This window comes from Saimiri boliviensis, chromosome 16, assembly GCF_048565385.1.
Source record: "Saimiri boliviensis isolate mSaiBol1 chromosome 16, mSaiBol1.pri, whole genome shotgun sequence".
Lineage (NCBI taxonomy): Eukaryota > Metazoa > Chordata > Mammalia > Primates > Cebidae > Saimiri > Saimiri boliviensis.
In genome coordinates this window covers 75,837,966-75,847,655 of record NC_133464.1, presented here as the reverse complement: position 1 = coordinate 75,847,655, position 9,690 = coordinate 75,837,966, and the positions used below count along the sequence as shown (strand labels likewise).

The 9,690-nt window shown below is 40.5% G+C and overlaps 1 protein-coding gene across 1 annotated transcript in view; it reads left to right on the top strand.

The window, feature by feature from the left end:
* Positions 1–9,057, top strand: part of KL (klotho) — a 57,866-nt gene extending 48,809 nt beyond the window's left edge. The window contains exon 6 of the transcript XR_012514445.1: positions 4,105–9,057. The gene's annotated coding sequence lies outside the window, so the exon portion shown is untranslated. The remainder of the gene's footprint in view (positions 1–4,104) is intronic.
* The last annotated feature ends 633 nt before the right edge of the window (positions 9,058–9,690 follow it).

Here is a 9,690-nt window from a genome sequence, read left to right as displayed (position 1 = left end):
GCTCAAAATGACCTGAAAGTTGGGTTGTTTTGGGTAATGCAATCCTTGGTGAGCCTCAGTTTCCTCATCTTTGGAATGGGAGTGTCTATCTTAGCACAGGGCTGAACATAGGAAATACTCAATACCCTGGGTGTATCTTCCTCAGACATTTTTTTTTTTCCCTAGACTCATACAACTTACTCTTAATTTGCATGTGATTTCTTGTTAATCAGATATTTAGAGCTAAATAATGTAAAACCAGGGACTATTACAGTCAAAATGATTGATCCTTAAGTCTTCTAGTTATTTTATTTGTGACTTCGAATATACATTTTCATAGAATGCCCTTGTAAAACTAAATTTAGAAAAATGAAGTCCCACATTTACTTAATAATTCCAAATTATCTTCTTGGATTCAAATTGTACAAATGTTGGATTGATAGAATTCTGAAGATAATTTGGCAGAAGATATTTCTGTATCAGTATGTTGTACCATCTGCTCTTTTGAAACAATCTAATGACACAGACAAAACATTAAAATGTGTCTATTTGTTATTTAGTTGGTAAATAATTGAAGGCGCATTCATTAATTTTTATGGGATTCAAAAGTTTTTGGTGGACTTTCTGATTTTATTATAATTTTTCAATATGTTTATTTTATGGTAAAATGGATCAATGTTAAGTGACCTAATTTATTTTGTATACATTATCTTCAATGGAAACATTACCCCTTAATAAATTGCTGGAATAGACTGACCTTTTTTCTGTTTAAAATCTCAATTGATCAGTTTGTAAAATCCAATTTCCTTTCGCTATTACAGCAGTTGTTGCCTGATTATGGTCATGACCATAAATTTTGCCTGAGGCATTTCCATTGTTTTTGCACGTGAATCAAAGCTTTGGCTAATTTATATCCAAGTGGTTAGATGGCAAATTCTACAGTGTTTCAAGGTCACAGTATTGTATTTAAAACATAAAGGGTTTTATAACCATATTTTTTCCTTTTTAGTTTATGAGTATGGTGAGTCTCTGGTAAGTAGCCCCAAGGCTTCAAAATGCAGCATTTCAATCAACAGGGGGCAGTAGTGGTAAGCTGGAGAGGACACAGCAGAGATCTAATTAGAGGGAGATGGAGTGGTCAGGGGGAGATACTCTATTAGTAAAAGACAGGATGAGATTGAACCAGCTTTTATTCCAAATTGGTACCATTTTAAATGTCCTTATTTTAACTGTGCCTGTTATGGGCCTAACAGCCCACCAAAAAAACACAGAGTGGGGTTACTCCGACCATCAGGTTGACAAGATGAGCTGCAAGATTCCAGCAGTGTTCACTCAGAGAGGAAGGAGATGAGGGAAACCAGAAATTAGGTGATGGGCTTGCAGCCTTGGAGAGCCGCAGAGCGGAGCAGAACCTCTGAATCTACATGCTCTGGGGTGTGCTGTTTAAATGCAGGTGACCAGACCTTTTCCCCTCACAGCCCACACTTTAGAAAGTGCCTTTGGGGGAAGACAGTGGGCAGCACCCGTGGCTTGGCAAGGGATCAGCCCCAAGAGATTCTGAACACCCAGTTCATGGAGAACCACGGGGCTGTGTGAAAGGGCACAATCAAGGGCAGATCCAGTGAGTTTAAGAAGGCGAGAAAGATCCGTGCCCAGGCAATTGATCTAGAAACAGGAATGTCGGAATTCAAGAGCTTAGAAGTGAGGCATTTCCAGTGTGCATCAAGAGGACTGTGTTGAAGGAGAAGCCACCGTTGGAGGGGAAGCTGAGGGAGTGTTCCTCTAGGATAGGACAAACGTCGTGTACAAACAGGCTGAGAAGGCTGGGATGCTTTCAGGGCTCATGGGAGTGAGCCCAGGGGAGTGAGGAAGGAAAACAAAGGACACAGGAGAGGTGTCGGCAAGGAATTCACGTGTGTACAGAAGGTCAGAACATGCCTAGGACGAGGAAGTGGAGGAGAAGAGTAAGGCAGGGATATGACAGTTTCCAAGCACAGGAACAGAGGCCCCGGGTCCAGCTTTGCGAGCGGCAGGCTCTTACATTGTGGAGGTAGCCCCAAACCAGATAGGGATCTTTCATTTTCTAGTTCTACTTGCAAATTTGCTTTATAACCCAGAGCAAGTTATAACCTAACCCACCAGGCCTCATGATTTTCTTGTCTATACAAAGAGGGAGTTAATCAGGACCAGTGGTTTTCTATTTTGGATACACATCAGAATCACCTGGGATTTAAAAAATTCCTCAGACTAATTACATCAGTGTCTCTGGGGGGCAATGGCTCTAGCTCCCAGGTGATTGCAATGGGCAGCTGAAATTGAGAACCAGTGGCCTAATCAGTGTGTCTCCAACTTTAACATACATATGAGTCACCCGGAGATCTTAATCAAATGCCAATTCTGGTTCTGTAGGTCTAGAATGGTCCCAAGGGTTTGCCTTTCTAACGACCTCCCAAGAGTGCCCATGATGCTGCTGTTCCGTGGACCACGGTTTGAGTAGGAAGGGGATAACGGCCCTCAGTGGTTGATTGGGGGATATAATTTATTCTAATATGGATAACAAGAGACAGAGATAAAAGAACTATTAGTGTGTTTTATTGAAATGGTATCACAGAAAGCATCAGAATGCAGCAAGTGCCATGAATGGCAAGCAGGCTGTCACAATTAAAACCTTAAGTGACAATGTCCCAACAAATTCTCGCTTTAAGTGCATAATCATTGTTTGAAACAGACCTTTTTCTTTCTTCAACTTCTATTTAATATTTTAAGTTCTGGGGTACACGTGCAGGGTGTGTAGGGTTGTTACACAGGTAAACGTGTGCTGTGGTGGTTTGCTGCCCAGATCAACCCATCACTTAGGTATGAAGCCCAGCCTCCATTAGCTATTCTTCCCGATGCTCCCCTCCCCCTGCCCCCGCCCCACCCAGTGTGTGTTGCTTCCCCCATGTGTCCATATCATTCAGCTCCCACTTATAAGTGAGAACATGTGGTGTTCAGTTTTCTGTAAAACAGACCTTTGGAGTGCAGATGACTACAATTTAAAATTTTTAAAACAGACTTCAAAGTCAAAATGACTATACTTTTTAAAATTGGAAATAACTTTAATATAAAAAGTCATAAAAAAAGACAAAACGATCTGCTTTTTAAAAATTATTTTTAACATGTGAAAAGAGTAACTAAATTAAGAGCCTCATGCTGAAAACATCCTATATGCTCAAACATCTTCTGGTGATGTATATTCAATAAGAGATAACAAAAATGAAAAACAGCAGATGTATCATAACTACATGATATTATGTGCATGTTTACTGATAACACAGACAAGGTGTGAATTAGGAGACAAATGTTTTCAATTTATTGGAAATTTTTATCATTAAAAATATATTTTAAAATATATGTTGAGTGAAGACGAAACAAAGCTAGTCTTGAAGGGAGATTGCTGCGTTGGGCAGGTTGAAGTCTGAAAAAATTAAGAGTTCTGGAACACTCTTCTGAGGCTGTCATAGGCCTGCTCTTTCTCACCTGGAAGCGTTGTGAGACCTGGGTTTCATTGCCATTTCTTTTCTGTGTTTGGTGCATCCATTTGTAATGCACCCACCTTCCAGGGCTATTTGAAAGCTCTACGGTGCTAATGTCATATGAGAAAGTAGTTTGTCAATGTAAAAGCATTGTCTAGATGTAAATTATTAACTGGCTCTCTCACACTGAATCCACTTCTGTGACCTTTAAAGAAATAGAGAAAGAAGAAGAATCAATGAAATGCTGTCATGCTTATGAAGCAAACCGGGGCTCTTACCAACCCAATTGCAACAGAATCGCAGAATAGAATGTCTGTTGTCTGTTGCCTCTCCAGCCCTTGACAGTGAAGCACAAATCGACACTGTGCCAAGCCAGGTTCATCACTCACATCACGTGATGGCCACTGGATCTAGTTTTCTTCAGCATAAACCTAGAAGCCTGGATGACATCATTGTCGACATTGTGATTTTTTGAAAGTGAAGTGGAAATTGTACATGTTTGAGGCACGTGCAGATGACAAGGCCTTTAAGAATATTGTGTTAACCAAGAAATTCAAACTTCTATTCAAAATATTTTGGAAGATGAGTGACATGAGTGTTTTATTTCCAGATACAGGTTCCATGATGTCATAGTAAAACTACCTTGTAAACTGTGATCATGGTGGATGTCTCCTGTTGGATGTCTATCCAGCCTTCAACCAGATCGATCCCAAAGGTAATATTCATTTTCTTTCCCTTCTAATTAGTTCTTCCTTTCTGTTTCCCTAATTTACCTCAATCAATCCTTGGAGACATTCAGGCCTGAAGTTCTATGGATTCTTTCCACTGTGGTATTTGCGGCGTCCACCCTTCCTCTGGGCACTTGCTGCTTGTCCTCTTTGCACCCTTTGCATACACTTTTCCAATAATCCCTAACTGGTTTGAAAAAAACGGCAAAGTTATCTGCTTTTTTCTTATTATTTTTAACACGTTAGAAAAGTAACCGAATCAAGAGCCTTACGGTAAGCGCCATTTTGATTAGGCCCCTTTCCTCTTCCATGGCTTTCATGAGCATCTTTGCATCCTACTCTCTGCTGGTATTTGTTCTCAGTCGCCTCCTCTCATGTCCCCTGGCCTGGTCATCCTCAAACTTCACTAAACATTAGAGGTAGCACCTACCACCTCCTATGGGACTTACGTGATTGTTTAATCCCTTCCATTCCATTATAAAGCGCTCGAAGGCAGGATCTTCTTTGCCTTGTTACTCCCCAGGACACATATTAACTGCCTAATAAACATTTCTTGTATGAATAAATGCCTAGTGAAAAGGGCATAGAAACTTACTACAGGTGGTTCTTTAAAAGGAGTTAACTGTTTTTCCGGTTACCTCGGGCACAACTGAAAGCTATTATCTGGCCTTTTGCCAATCACACTTCTCTTTAACAACATTCATGATGATAATTGGTGTTCATGGTGATTACCCTAGGGCTATACAAAACCGTAAAATGCCTTCTCATTTTTAAAAAAAGAAACTGAAGATGTTTGTTTCTCGTTAAAAGATTCATTATATATTATCATAGATTATCAATTTTCAAGGAATTAAAATACAATAAAATCACAGTAATATCACACTGTACATTAATCTTCCTTTGATGATTAGTTCATTCAACAAATAATTAGCACCCACTTAATATGTGCAAGTTAATAGAGTTATTAAGCAGGATATCCTACTCCAGTCAATTTATGTATATTCAAAATGACTTTTTCATTGATTGTGCTAGATAATACTGGTTTACTGTAATTGGCATACAGTGTTATATTTAATCACTTTTTCCAATATATTAAGCAAAAATATGGCTCTTTAAAATAGTTTTTTTTATAGAGCAATTACTAAGAAGTCACTTATGAAGAAAAGTTCTATAAATCAAATCTGGTTCTTCGTTATTTCTTCAAAGATACCTGAGAACCGGTTGGCTGCCTGATCTCTTGGAACATTTGGTGCCTCCTTCTGGACCCTGAGTGATGGGATGGCCACTGCTCTTCTCCCCACGTCGGCTCAGTCTGGGGCAGAGTCATTCTAGCAATGCAGATTCTGCCTAGGCACTTGAAGCAGTGGCTGTCAATCTTGGCTGCGCTTTGGAATCACTCGGGGAATTTTAAAAAACACTGATGGTAGGGATTCTAATGTAATTGGTCTGAGACGTGGTCCTGCATCTCTTTCACGGTTCGGGTCTCACTGGATGAGACTGCCGGACTCTCCCAGGTGACCCTGACTCCTGGGAGCCCAGTGACACATCCTCTGTCCTCTGTCTTCCTGTAACTCAGAAGAAGTAGAAACTTCCTGCTGTTGCTAGTCTTAGAATTTCTTTACCATCCCTGGTTGGCTTCTCAGCAAATCCGTCACCCACCCATAACCAATTCTGTGTAGAACATTCCCTCTGTGGTTTGAATCTCAACATGGTTTTTCTTTTCTTTCTTCAGTTTTTCATCAGATCTTAATATGGCTAGTGGAGAAGACAACAGAAAGCGGGATAAGCACTCTATGGGACACCTTGGACAGCCAGGCCTTGTCCTGGGTGGGGGGCAGAACTGGCTCAGGCCTGTGAAGGCAGGGGAATGGGTGCGACACAAGCTTCATGACCATGTCTAGAGGTCACTCCTTTAGAGGCAGAGACACCTGCAGGTAGTCTATGACACAAGTCTCATGGGAGAATTTAACAACATGTTACAACTTCATCACTTTTGATGATTTGAATTCCTAGTAATAGGTCACAAGTATATTTTATAAAGTCTGTCAAGGAATAAATTCATTTTTGACATACCTGTTTATTGGCATATAGGGTTGATGAATTAACCTGAATCAACCTTTTAGTCCATGCTAGCAAATCAACCTTTTAGTCCATGCTAGCAAAGCTGATGAAAATTCAATGTGAATTTCTTTTTAAATTCTGAATTCCTTTTTATAGAACCCTCCTGTTGGCTTATACTTCAAATCCATGACCAAATATTATATAAGGTAGGTTTGAAAAGGCTCATCTTACTTAAAACAAAACACTCAAAAAATGTCTGTTCTTTGTCTTGTATGGGTAAGAGGAGGTGCTCTGTTCTGTATTACTTATCTGTGTTGTTTCACTAGCGCTCTGCTGACAGCTGACAGGTAAACAAGAGGAAGCAATTCCAGTAATCAAATGAAAGCTGCACGTATTTGTTGGTGATATATACATGGATACCCAGGGCCTTCTTTCACGTAAGCACAGGGTAGATCACACGCAGACCCAGAGTCTTTTCTTCACACGCATACCTACCTACCTACACACGCGCGTGCACGCACACACACACACACACACACACACCCTCCCTCAGCTGATCTTGCAGCAGCCTTCACCAAGCTGTGCTTTTTTAATGGTCTTGCTGAATTGGGTTCCCATTTCTGCTGTTTTGCAGACCCCTTCAGAAAGCAGTAGTAAACATCCTCTACATCTAATAGAAAAGAATTATGCAAGTCGAAGCTAGAATTTTTGTCTTCTTAGGAAGACCACTTACATCACCACCATAAGCTAAGAGACTGAACCACATTTATTTGGAACTGGAGTGTAATAAACACTTATCAAGCCTTATCTTTAAAGATATTCTATTATCTTCATTTTAAAGACGAGAAAACAGGCATACAGAGGTGAATAACACACTGTTTTAGTGTGTGCTGCTATAACAGAAGACCACAGACTGAGTAACTTAAGAACAGAAATTTATTTCTCACAGTACTGGAGGCTGGAAGTGTAAGATCAAGGTGGTGGCATCTGATGAGGGCCATACATGGTATACTCATGTGGTAGAAGGTATCGGGCAAAGAGAATGAACTAGCAGAATGCTGCGTGAAGCTTCTTTTATAAAGGCTTTAATCCCATTAATGAGGAAGAAGTGCTCACAGCCCAATCACCTATTAAAGGCCCCACCTCTTAATCCTATCACATTGGCAACACCTGAATTTTGGAAGCGATCCATTCAAACCAGTGCCAAAGGCTTACAGCAGGAAAGGTGAAGTCGAAATAGGATTTGCATAGGCAGGATTGCTCCAGAACTTGCACTCTGAATTATGCTATGAACTGCATTTATGGCCATGATGATTTCAAATGGCTAGAGAAGTCTGGTGTTTCTCTATGCCTGAGCTAATAACTCCTGGAGAAAATTAAGCACCCAGAAAGACCCAGAGACTAATTTAAGTCATCAGTGACTATTCAAAGCTATGTTCATATTGGTTTCCTAGGAAAGACAGCCAACTGATTTACAAAGAGAAGAGAGACAATTGCTGGCTTAGAAATCTGTACAAAACCTTTACCATTTCTAGGAGAAGATACTGTAACTGAAGATTTATAAGGCAAATTACTTATGACCTTGGCATTAAACACTTCAATTCAATCCACTAGTGGCTAGTGGCTGGGAAGGTATAAATTACCATTGCTCTATGCCCGGGCTCCCAGGCAGGACTGGCTTCATGGCTATGTCACCTGTGCAATTGCATGGCTTAATGTTCTTTTGTGACTGTCTTGAAATTCTTAACATGATTTCGTTTTTGAACTTGTGTTTTGTGATGATGCCTGTGGGCCAGTGTAACGTGTGCATAGGCAGAGGGGATAGGCCAGGCAATAGTGTACACGTGGATGGGTGTGGTGAGCTGTCGTAGCCCAGGGCAGGTGGGCAGTGTGCATACGTGGTGGTTGGCTGGGTCTCATTTGCATGCCTCAGGGAAGTCCAATATATGGTGGGTGTCTGAGGGGGTGGCCAGCCCGGCATCTGTAACAGTTCCAACAGCAGAGGTGGCAATGGCAGTTCCACAAGCTCTAGGAAAATTACAGGAAAATTCAATATTAAAATAACATCGTATTGGCCAGGCACAGTGGCTCATGCCTGTAATCCCAGCATTTTGGGAGCTGAGGGGGGCAGATCACTTGAGGCCAGGAGTTCAAGACCAGCCTGGCCAACTTGGTGAAACTTCTTCTCTATTGAAAATACAAAAAGTAATTGGGAATGGTGACACATGCCTGTAATCCCAGATACTTGAGAGGCTGAGGGAGGAGAATCGTTTGAACCTGGGGGGCAGAGGTTGCAGTGAGCCAAGATCACACCACTGCACTCCAGCCTGGGCAACAGAGTGAGACCCAGGTTCAAAAAAACAAAACAGAAAAAAAACAACAACACAAAATGAGCATTATTTAACATAGTATAAATTCACATTTAAATAAAGTTAACTTCAGACTTACATAAAACTGAATTTGTACAGACATAAGTCTTTTTGAAAAATTGTTCTGTAATAATCTAGATGTAACAAAATTTACATTTTGATATAATTTATCAGAAATTTATCCCAACATAATATCTTGAAATAATCCCAATAATGTTTTCACAACCAATAGCATACTCTTAATAGCTCCAGTAACAGTTACATACCTAGAAAGAGGCCAGGCGCGGTGGCTCAAGCCTGTAATCCCAGCACTTTGGGAGGCCTAGGTGGGTGAATCACGAGGTCAAGAGATCGAGACCATTCTGGCCAAAACGGTGAAACCCCATCTCTCCTAAAAAATATAAAAATTAGCCGGGCGTGGTGGTGCTCGCCTGCAGTCCCAGCTACTCAGGAGGCTGAGGCAGGAGAATTGCCTGAACCCAGGAGGCGGAGGTTGCAGTGAGCTGAGATTGTGCCACAGCACTCCAGCCTGGCACCTGGCAACAGAGTGAGACTGTGTCTCAAAAAAAAAAAAAAAAGAGGCTTCTCAAAATTAAAAATTATCCAAAAATTGTTTGTAATCTTGCATTTGCAAAATTGGTACTGCTTTTAATTATACATATCTATTAAAAATAAAGTTGCTGAATGTATAGATGTTGACAATCTAATACGTTTCTAGACAAGTACGCTAGAAAAAACTCATAATCAAGATACCATATTTATAGAATACAGTCACTTATTACATTGCATAACATTGTAACACCAAAATATTATTTTGCAAATCTGTATGTTTATGTTGCTATTTATGTATCACTATTACTGCTATTACTTTCTTGGAAACACGATTTTTTTCTTTCTTTCTTTTTTTTTTTTTTTGACAGAGTTTCACTCTGTAGCCCAGGCTGGAGTGCCATGGCACAGTCTCAGCTCACTGCAACCTCTGCCTCCCAGGTTCAAGTGATTCTCCTGCCTCAGTTTCTTGAATAGCTAGGATTACAG